The following is an 11,649-nucleotide window of genomic DNA, read 5'->3' on the forward strand; positions in this document are numbered from 1 at the left end:
ACTTCCTGGCGAGATTCTCATCGAGTTTTAGGCGGAATTTGTGTTAGCTATGGATTGGGATTACTCTGTTTTGGTCAAACAAGGAAGGTATGAGCTGTAGAATCTAAAAAACAGGGATAGAGGTCGAGTTTATACAAAACATAGGCTTGGAGTTTCACGGTTTTATTTCATAGATCGGATTTGGAGTGACTCAACTGCATATTTTTGTTGGGCTGGACTTCTTAGAGCATAACAGGGATGATACGTGTGTTTGTGTCGATTAGATTGGGCTTAATCATCTGGTAGGAGCGAAACAGGGAGAGAAAAGTTATGGGTTTCTGCTGGGATAAATTTGGAAGATTTGTGGAAGATAAGTCCTGATATGATTCGTAACTATCAAATATAAAAGTTGGAGTAAATTTGGAAGACTTTAACTAATAGACTGAAGCCTTTCATGAATAATATTATCTCCCAAAATTAAAGTGCCTTCATACCCAAGAGGAGTATTTTTTATTCTATTCTTCTATCTAATGAGGCCATATATGTTGTTAACCATAATGACAAAGCTTGATATGTCTAAAGCTTATGATAAGCTGGATCGGCTCTTTCTTGAAAATGTGTAAAAAAAATGGGAATGTCTGAACACTGGATAAAACTTATTAACCAGTGTGTCTCCTCTGTCTCCTATTCAGTTATACTTAATGGTAGTCCTATTGGTTATTTCAAACCAGAAAGAGGTCTGAGGCAGGGAGACCCTCGATGCCCTTATCTTTACATTATTTGCTATGAGGATCTATCTTTTTACATTTATATCCTCTCCTCTAAAGGCTGGTTGAAGGCATCAAAGTTTGTAAGGATGCTTCTGCTATGACACATCTTTTGTTTGTCGATGATTCCCTCCTTTTTTCTAAAGCTACTATTAAAGACTACCTCCAAAAATACTGCTTGGCTTCTGGCCAAGAAATAAACTTTGATAAGTCTGGAATTCTCTTCAGTAGAAAAATCCCTGAACATAGGAAGGCTCAACTTTATAATATCCTAGACATTCAAAATAGGGATCTAGGTGAAAAGTATCTTGGCACCCCTACCGTGTTTCAAGCTTCTAAAATTCAAACACATATGGGTATCCTCCATGCCATTGATGCCAGAATTTCTGTCTGGCTTCATAAGCTCTTGTCCCAAGATGCTAGAACTACTTTAGTGAAACATATTGGTCAAGCCATTCCTTTATTTCAAACTAGTATAACACGCACACGCGATGCGCCTGCATTTTGTTCCAAAAAATAATCAAAATTTTCAATCGAAAAAAACTATTTACACTAAAAATGTGTGCTTGTATGTTTCAACTTTTTCTTTCTATCATGTATACTGTGTTAAAATTGAAAAGTAGAAACTATAGAACTAAATGAATATGAATCTTGAAAAACTAAGGATAACAAAAGAGAAAAAAAAACCTGCCTAAGACAATAGTTCTTATACAAACCAAAAGTCTCTTAATGCACTAACAAACATTAATGCATGAAGCACACATGTTTAGTTTCCACTTTCAATACAAATTTTGGTGATATGTGCACCTCTTGCATTCCATGATAACAGTCTAGACGCACGCGCGATGTGCCTGTCATTCTGTTTCAAACAAAATCGAACTTATTTATCAAACAGTTCCATTTATACCAAAAGAACTCCATCTAACAGAACTGTATATTCATAGTAGCATCCAAAAGCTTCGTATGTGTTCAATCTGCAGGTTGAAAAAAAAGAGTATTATAATTGAGAATTTCCTTCAATAGCCGGTGAATCTGAAACTTCCTGGTTTCGTAGGCAGATGGCATGTTTCCAAATATTCCCATTGAGAATAGAGATCAACATCTATTTTGAGCTAAAAAGCTAATTTTCAATTTTATTTTATCTGACTTTTCAAGTGAAAAAGTTTTATCTAAAAAGAACCTACCGGACATTGGCTACATCTCCCATCTCGCGCTATAACATTTGATGTTGACAATTGAATCTCTGCCCCTAACAAAACTTTGACAACAGTTTATTTGCGTGCCTCAGATGCGTGCTCCTAAAATTGGTAGAAAGCCAATCAACAATCCCATGTTATAACAAATCCGCTTAGTAATCAAGCCCTAAATTAATCAAATATAGTAACATACAGTTAAATCATTCATAGGTTTGATTAAAAAACCTTAATTTGAAAGCAATATACATTTATATCTCTGTACCTGGTTAATGTCCCGCTCCTGAATGTTGTCAACTATCTTTGAGGTATGATGGCCACCTCTTGTTGTACCAAGGATAGTCCCCTCGTGACAACCTTTGGGGTCAGTGGAACTGTATTTTGAGCATAAAAACCCCTGTATCCACCCTATATATGACAATTCTTTTGTGAATTGGAGATAATAAACAAATCATGCACATACAAAGAATTGTGCGCTAATGATATCCCTGACAAATACTTTTCTCCTTTCCATTTACGAAATGACGCCATATCCTTACCTCCATACAATCTTCCGAATAACCTTGTTAAGTCCAGGGCATAATCTACCACATGTCTGGTATAGAAAATAGAGGTTATTTTGTCTTTTTTAACCATGTTTAAGTTACACATCTAACTGAATAATATGCATGTATATGCGAAAGCAAAGGAGAGTTCTGAATTTCTTTATCTAATTGGTATCTAATCATTAGCTATGTTTCCTGCAGGTAACTACTTAAAAGATGGTAATCATGATGTTGCGCAGCAAATCGATGTAGCTACTTATAAAATGGTATCAGTCACGACCCTGCAAATCTTTAGTAAGCTAGTGCAAAGTTGACAACAACTCTGAATTCTTGTTTTTTTACTTTTATTTGTTTTTTTTCTATGGTAATAATTGGAAACTAATGTCGTGGACAGTAGGGCAATAACCACTCAACCATATGCTAGCGACTCCCATTCATCAACAGTCAGTGATGAAATTTGTTCAAGTGCATTAATGGAGAACAATTTGCTAATTCTGAAGGTAATGTTCCTCCTACCAATTTCTAATCTAACTAAAGATATTGAAGTTCTTGAAGGGAACCAAAATTCCTACAAATTCCTCCGTTGAACTTGTTGATTCGGAATCATAAATATCAGAACAAAGGGTTCCAACATTAACAAACATTATTAATTTGATAAATTTCAATTACCTAGATATTGAAATTGATAAATTTAAGAACAAATGGTTCCACCATTAAGGATCGATTAAGGAAATTCATAAACCAATATTCCAAATTTCAGAAATGTAAGGATCGTTTGAGCGAATTTTGTAAGTGGTCATAGAACAATTAGGGTTCTTTATCCATACAATAAATAGCAATGTAATGGCACCTTTTTTTGTACTCCTCCTCCTTATTTTTGTTCTCTTGTTTTTCTTCTTCTTCAGCTGAGGTATCGGAACATCCGTCAGTGACTCATCGTCACCACCTCCGTTACAAACTTCTTCTTCACCTCAGGTACTGTGACTATCGATCACCACCGCTTCCATTACAAACTTCTTCTGAAGATGAAGAAGGAAGAGTGATAACAGATTACAAACTTGAAATTTCGATGGTATCAAAATCGGACAGGTGTGAATCCAAATCAAGTAACCCTAGTTTTTCAAATTTCTCTGAGGAGGAAGAAGAGTTCGCTAGAAGAATAGAGGAAAAAAGTGTCAGCAAACTGAGGTCGCTCGAAATCGAACCTAGGACCATTTCATTAACGTGTTACAGATTCGCCCTTTGCACTTCTATATTATTGTCTTTTATAGCTTATCTTTTTGATTTTCATGTCTTATAATCAAAGGCTATATTGGTAATTAAGAAAAAGCTTCACCAAAAGGAAGGCTTCACCAAAAATACCTCTTTTCTTTATATTAGTAAGATGGGTGCTTTCTTAATCCCTAAACACCTCCGCGGACAAATGGATTCTCATCTTTGTAAATTCTGGTGGAAAATTGCACCTTTTGGGTTGAGATATTTTATGCTCTCCTAAATCTGAAGGTGGTTTGGGGTTTAGGAAAGTTGAGATTAATAACTTGGCCATGCTTGATATAAATGTCTCGAGAATTATTGAAAATCCTAATAGTATGTTAGCTACCGTTCTCAAAGCTAAATATTTCTCAAGAACTGATTTCTTGAATGCCAAGTGCACTAATAAATGTTCTTGGACTTGGAAGTGTATGCATGCTATTAAGGAGTTTATTAAACCTTTCATCTCCTGGATTGTAGGGGATGGTCAATTTGTTGATCCTTGGTGTGACAAATGGATCCCAGATTTGGGATCTGCCACACCAAATCCCCTTGTCCCACCTGACCCCAATGTTAAAGTATGTTATTTCATCAATAATCAGACTAGAACTTGGAATGTTAATAGATTAATACTCACTTTGATAATGCTTCTGTCACTACGGGAAAAATATACATCTACAACTGGAGATTTACAACTCTTCACTAAACATCGTAGAAAGTCATATGTTTTACAACTGGTTTCAAAGGAAGAGTTGTCGTATATCATCACTGCCAACCCTTAGGAAACAAGGGGTTGCCTAAGAAAACAAACGACAACTCCTTAAGCAAAAACGTTGTGACGACATTTAGCTATAACAACTCTGTTCCATAAAGGTAGTGACTAAGACTATCACAATTTTCACAAGAGTTGTTGAAGAACACCAAAATATGATGATGAAAAATAATGTTAGAGGGGAGATTCGAACATGAACCTACTGCATGGAAGTCTGGCTCATCAACCATCCATACAGTTCACAAGTTTTGTTTTTTTTCTTTTTTTTTAATAAAAACGTATAACAACACTTATAAGTGTTGTTGAAGTAATATAGAATGTTGGAAAAAATGATATTAGAAGGGAGATTCGAACATGAATCTACTGCATGGAAGTCTAGCTCATCAACCATCCTTACCGTTCACAAGTTTTGGTTGTTTTTTTTTCTTAATAAAAATGCATAACAACACTTATAAGTGTTGTTGAAGTAAAAATATAGAACGTTGGAAGAAATGAGGATGGGGGGATTTCATCCTCAGCCTCCGAGCCTGGTTTGCATGCAATATTCATAAATATGGTTTTTTTAAGGTTTCGTAGAATATTCCGAAAGAATATTACATGTAAATGAATTGGTCGTTCGTAACAAGTTTCTGACTTAGAGTAGTCCACTCCTGGCCAGGTTTCGATCTTGGAGCCTAGTATGCATACAATATGCAGAAATATGGTTTGTTTAAGGTTTCGTCATTCTTACCAAGTTTCTGACTTATAGTAGTCTACTCCCGGCCAAGTTTCGATCTCGGAGTATGGTTTGCATACAATATGCAGAAATACGGTTTGTTTAAGGTTTCGTAGAATATTCCGAATGAATATTACCTGTAAATAGATGGATTCGTCGTTCTTACCAAGTTTCTGACTTATAGTAGTCAACTCACGGCCAGGTTCCGATCTCGGATCCTGGTATGCATACAATATGCAGAAATAGGGTTTGTTTAAGGTTTCGTAGAATATTCCGATGGAATCTTACCTGTAGATCGATGGATTCGTCGTTCTTACCAAGTTTCTGACTTAGTAGTCCACTCGCGGCCAGGTTTCAATCTTGGAGCCTGGTTTGCATCCAATATGCATAAATAGGGTTTGTTTAAGGTTTCGTAGAATATTTCGAAGGAATCTTACCTGTAAATGGATGGATTCGCCGTTCTTACCAAGTTTCTGAATTATAGTAGTCCACTCCCGGCCAGATTTCGATCTCGGAGCCTGGTTTGCATACAATATGGAGAAATAGGGTTTGTTTAAGGTTTCGTAGAATACTCCCAAGTAATCTTACCTGTAAATGGATGGATTCGTCGTTCTTACCAAGTTTCTGACTTAGAGTTTCCCACTCGCGGCCAGGTTTCGAACTCGGAGCCTGGTTTGCATCTAATATGCAGAAATAGGGTTTGTATAAGGTTTCGTAGAATATTCCGAAGGAATCTTACCTGTAAATGGATGGATTCATCGTTCTTACCAAGTTTCTGACTTAGAGTAGTCAACTCACGGCCAGGTTTCGATCTCGGAGCCTTGTATGCATACAATATGTAGAAATAGGGTTTGTTTAAGGTTTCGTAGAATATTCCGAAGGAATCTTACCTGTAAATCGATGGATTCGTCGTTCTTACCAAGTTTCTGACTTAGAGTAGTCCACTCGCTGCCAGGTTTCGATCTCGGAGTCTGGTTTGCATCCAATGTGCAGAAATAGGGTTTTTTTAAGGTTTCGTAGAATATTCCGAAGGAATCTTACCTGTAAATGGATGGATTCATCGTTCTTACTAAGTTTTGTGTGTGTTTAAGGTTTCGTAGAATATTTCCATGGAATATTACCAGTAAATGGTTGGATTCATCGTTTTTGTGGACTTTCAGACTTCTTGTTCATAGTTTGTAAGTCGTTATACCGAACTTGAAGTTTGGATCGACACTGAGCTTCATATTCATCAATTTCGATGATGTATCATGCTAATTTTGAAGTCAGAACCCTCTCAGAGCTTCGTGGTTCATATATTATAGGCCATTATACCAAGTTTGAAGTTCGAATCGACATTGAACTTCATATTTATCGATTTTGATGATGTATCATGCTAAGTTTGAAGTCAGAACCCTCTCAGAGCTTCTTGGTTCATAGTTTGTATGTCGTTATACCACATTTGAAGTTTGAATCGACATTGAGCTTCATATTTATCGATTTCGATGATATATATCATGCTATTAATATGAACTAAAGCTACTTCATGACATGTATGACTAGTCAAAATTAATTCATGACCTATGTAACTAGTCGAAATTCAAACCGGAAGCACAAAGAGAAAGCACAAAAGCACAAAGAAACACACCAATTATCGGATTGATTTCTTATTTTTCAACTTTATTCTTATACATTTTTTGGATTTTTTTAAATCAAAATGTCGATAAGAATGTGCTACATTTATTCATATTTTTTTTGGATTTTTTTCGTGTCGAAGGTTGATAATCAAACCGAATACATGAGCTCGTATTAGCACAAAATGAAACACATACTTCTCAATCCGCATGAGCATCTTAAATACAATCTCAACCGTCAAGATCTTTTCTTAATCCGTATGAGCATCTCAAATACAATCTCAACCGTCCATCATTTTCATTCGGATTCACTCTTTTCTTCTTTCTTTTTTTTTCCGAAGCATAACCCTCCTTCAACCAGTCGAACCCAATTCCTATCTGTTTTTCTCTCAATCAACACCGCTGAAGAACACCTCTACTCCACAGATAACGGCGGCGCTCCATCACCACCGCTGCTCTTCTCTCGATCCCTCTTCTTCATCATCTTCTCTCAATCTCTCTCTTTAACTCCCCCTTTCTCTCATCCGCAACAGTCAATAGTAGCAGCTCATCAAATCCAGATCTGAACCAAATTCTAATCAACCCCATCACTGATTCAAGTTACACAAAACCAAATTTCTTCTCGGTAACAATCAACGGCGGCCCTAACTCAAGTTTCCTTCAAATCTTCATCACATAACTCAATTCTTCCATCTCTAGAAGTTCTCGATTCATCAAAATCTTCTTCTCAATCTAGAACCTCATCCCAATTCCCATAACCGAACCCTAGAAGTGATCGGTAGTTGATGTTGGCAGTGATGAAGATGGTAATGGTCGTTAATGGCAGAAATTGTATTAGGGTTTGCTGTGAATCTCAGAGGAGGATTTTAAGACAATTAAAGTAATCAAGATGGGAGAGGAGGTTGGAATTTGTATTCGGTATTGATTCTTGTTGGTCCTGTATTTGGATTCGTATTGATTTTGGTATATGGGTATAGTGGATTGGTATTGATTTTGAATTGTGGATTGAATTTTTTGTATTAGGCTAATGCAGCGTCGGGGATTGTTGTGCACGATGATTGCAAACAAAGGTTTTTGGAATTGAAGGAAAAAAGGACTTTCCGTTTTGTTGTGTACAAAATTAAAGAGAAGGATAAGCAAAAGCAAATTATTCTGGAGAAGCTTGGCGAGTCAGCTGAAAGCTATGAGAATTGCCAAAAGAGAAAGGTTTTCTACATCTATTGATAACTTTTGCAACTGTGTTTTTTGTTGTCTGATAGGAATTCTGGTCAGGGTTAGAACTGTGAGTAACCTTTGTCTCATTATTGTGTTTTGAAGGTCTCATGATACCACAAGGGTGAGGACCAAGATGATTTACGCGAGTTCATAGGAGAGGTTCAAGAGAGAGCTTGACGGAATTCAGGTAGAGTTGCAAGCAACTGATCCTACTGAGATGGATCTTGATGTCATTAGAAGCCGAGCTTTTTAAATAATATGATGATTTCTGAACCTGGGCATTGGAGTTTTGCCCTCCAATGCAGTTGCTTTTACTTAAAATGAAATGTCTATATTCTATGGGACGGTTGATTTGGCTTAGATACGATGTATTGGCTTGTTTACCATTACAAGCTAATATGTAACAGTTTGTGTGGGCAAATGACACCCTTGATTTGTTCTTCCTCTTTCTTTCTAAATTTCAAGATGTTTACATCTTTTATACTTCTATTTCGCTTATTACAATGTAGGAAATCTCTTACACATTTCTGAATGATATCTAGGTGACTTGTTACTCTATTCAAGTAAAAAATTTCATAATCTTGATATTGCTATTCTCGTTGGCTGTTCATCTCAATTTTGGCTACTTGAGCATGGAATTAGTTACAGCTTATCTTTCTTGTATTTTTTCTTAGTTGAAATGAATATGGCTGAAACTGAGTCTTGAGATAAAAATGGGATTGCAGTTGGTGATGGAGATGCCGCAATACAATGAATGTCCTGCGAACCTAGTTGTATGTTAGGACATTTGGAAGCAAGATGAATGGAGTGATGTGAAATGGTAATGGGGAATGTTGGTATGATGGCTGTGAAGAAGGGAATGTATGTCTCATGAAACTGGTGGTGTTGAGCTGTTGCAGTAGCACATGAATGGACTGCAGTTAAAGCTCAGATGGATTCAGCTGATAGATTTGAGGAGAATGGCTTAGGATATTGGTGTTGTGACTGTGATGCTTCTGCCATGGCTAGGTTGTCAAGCTGCAGATGTTGATGCAATTAATGCTTTGAGGAGGATGTCTGGAATGGTGGTTGTGTAGTGCAGTGGACAGCAGGGGATGACTTGATGGGCAAAATTTTTTCTTGTGTAGGATCAATTATGCTCTGTACGAAGAGCTTGATTCGGAAAACATGGATCGAACTAGAGAAGTTTACAGATATATATCTTCATTATCTGCTAAAACCTCGTATATGCAGTTATATGCGAATCCTTTAGCTATTAATTAGTTATCCATCTCTTTATATACAGTAAAAATTGCATTATGATCAGGTCCTATTTACTACTGCCAAGATTGCATAATCTATGACTACGTTCTGCAGAATTTATATCCTGAACAGCCTATTCTCAATGGTTATCCATATATCGGATTAAGCTGAATTTTTAACATGTTGTTTCTGTATATGCAAGCAACTTACTGGGCTCCCATATTACTTCACAGAAACACAGATTATAGAGTTGCTTGAATCTTTTGGTCCCCTTCGTGGTTTCGATCTGGTGAAGGACAGGGAAACAAGGAACTCTAAAGGATACGCCTTCTGCGTTTACTATGATCTCTCAGTTACAGATATTTCTTGTGCTGCTCTAAATGGGTGATAAAACTCTTACTGTTAGACGAGCGAACCTGGGCACCGCTCAGCTAAAACCTGAGCAGGAAACGTCTTAATACAGGCACAACTACAGGTCGCGTGGCAGGTTAGTGGAACACACTTTATATTTTTCTTAGTTTCCAGTATATACAATAAATATATAAATATTTGCTACTGATATCTTTTCTTGTTTCTTTACTAATGAGTTTTCTTGTTTTCTTTGGCAGAGGCAACTGTTCCAAACCGGAGGTGGTCTAGGTGGTGGTAATGGAGGTGGCATTGCTACCAAGGTCGTATGCCTGACAGAGGTGGTTACTGCAGATGAGCTTAAAGATGATGAAGAGTATGAAGATATTTTGGAAGATATGATGGTAGAAGGTGGAAATTTTGGTAAGTTAATGTCTTTGTTTCTTATATTCGAGCTTTTGTTTTTTTTGTGTTTCGCAGCCTTTGGAAATATTTGATTTCACGCCCCAATTAAACCACTAGTTTACACTTTTGGACCTTCAGAATAATTTGTTTCTAACTCGTACATTTTGCGATTGCAGGTACATTGATGAATATTGTCATCCCCCGTCCACAACCTAACGGTGGACCCTCTCTAGGACTTGGAAAGGTTAGTTTCAGTGTAAGGTATTGTTAAATGACACTCTTAGGTTGACTGTTACTTTGTATTATAAAATTTTGACTGTTACTTTGTATTGCTAAATGACACTCTTCTCCTGTAGGCTTTCGTTGAGAACTACGACACTTCATGTCTAAGCCAGTGCCTCTACGGTATCATCTACCACTATGTTTCTCATAATCGGTGTTAGGTTTACCAAGAAGAGAGTGTGCAGCAAAAACGGATCATTTCCATTTAGCAATGTAACCCAGACTACCATACTGGAACGTGTATGCTACTGTCATATTTGTAGGGAAGGCCAATATCTGTGTTTTACGATTTATATGATATTTTTAGTCATGTTCAAAGAATCTATCATTTTATTTTCTTTCGTTGCGCAACACACTTTCATACAAGGTGATTTGAAGTTAGCTAGGTAATGCAATTGGAGTGGTAGGTTAACTTTAATGAATGTAAATGTGCTACACTGACATGTTAATGTGAATGTGAAATACTTTCGGCAATTCATGCAATTCGGTTTCAGCTATAATTTTTTTTTTCAAAATATTTTTATGCACACAACTTCTAATAAGAGTTGTATTCCATATTTCAACTACACATACCAAAGGTTGTGAAAAATGTCTTTACGACATAACCAGGTGTTGTCCAAGATAGTTCGACAATTCATACAAGTGTTGTGCAAATATTATTCATAATACTGGTAATTGTCGTTGTATATGTTTCTACGATATATTACTTATGTTGTCCACGATTGTTCTACAATACAAGCAAGAGTTGTGTTAGGTTATCAAAAAAAATCGAAAGAGAATCACAATATTGACAAACTATTGTCGAACCATGAATCACATCACCCTTTACAACACTTGTCATCCATTGTAGAAAAACTTGGACTTTCTACAATACCCCCGTTCCACAATGCATGAAATGGAGTTGTCGTAGGGGTACTGCAACTCTTATCTTGTGTCGTCAATGATGTTTTTTCCCGTAGTGTGTTAAGAAGATTGTCACTATTCCCTTTAAGCCAGTTATGCACTCCTGATAGGAGGGCTTGGGAACTTTCAAAGAATGGTAGATTTATTCTAAGTCTTCCTACATGGGGGTTAGAGGTATTAGGCCTTCCCCATGTATCAATTTTTGGAAGTGCATTTGGAAAATCAGGGTTCCTTACAGAATTCAAGTTTTTCTTTGGAGAGCTACTAGAAATCTTCTACCTGCCAGAACTATTTTACATACTAGAATGCCTATGCATAGTGTTGTTTGTGAAAGATGTAATGATCCTCATGAGTCTGTAATGCATGCTTTAGTTCTCTTCCCGTTTGCTAGTAGAGTTTGGTTTCTCAGTTCTTTTTGT

General features: G+C 36.7%; 1 pseudogene; it reads left to right on the forward strand.

The window, feature by feature from the left end:
* The first annotated feature begins 509 nt into the window (after positions 1-509).
* LOC113286235 lies at positions 510-8,419 on the forward strand (annotated as a pseudogene).
* The last annotated feature ends 3,230 nt before the right edge of the window (positions 8,420-11,649 follow it).

The sequence above is a fragment of the Papaver somniferum genome, chromosome 6 (assembly GCF_003573695.1).
Source record: "Papaver somniferum cultivar HN1 chromosome 6, ASM357369v1, whole genome shotgun sequence".
In the NCBI taxonomy this organism is placed as follows: Eukaryota; Viridiplantae; Streptophyta; class Magnoliopsida; order Ranunculales; family Papaveraceae; genus Papaver; species Papaver somniferum.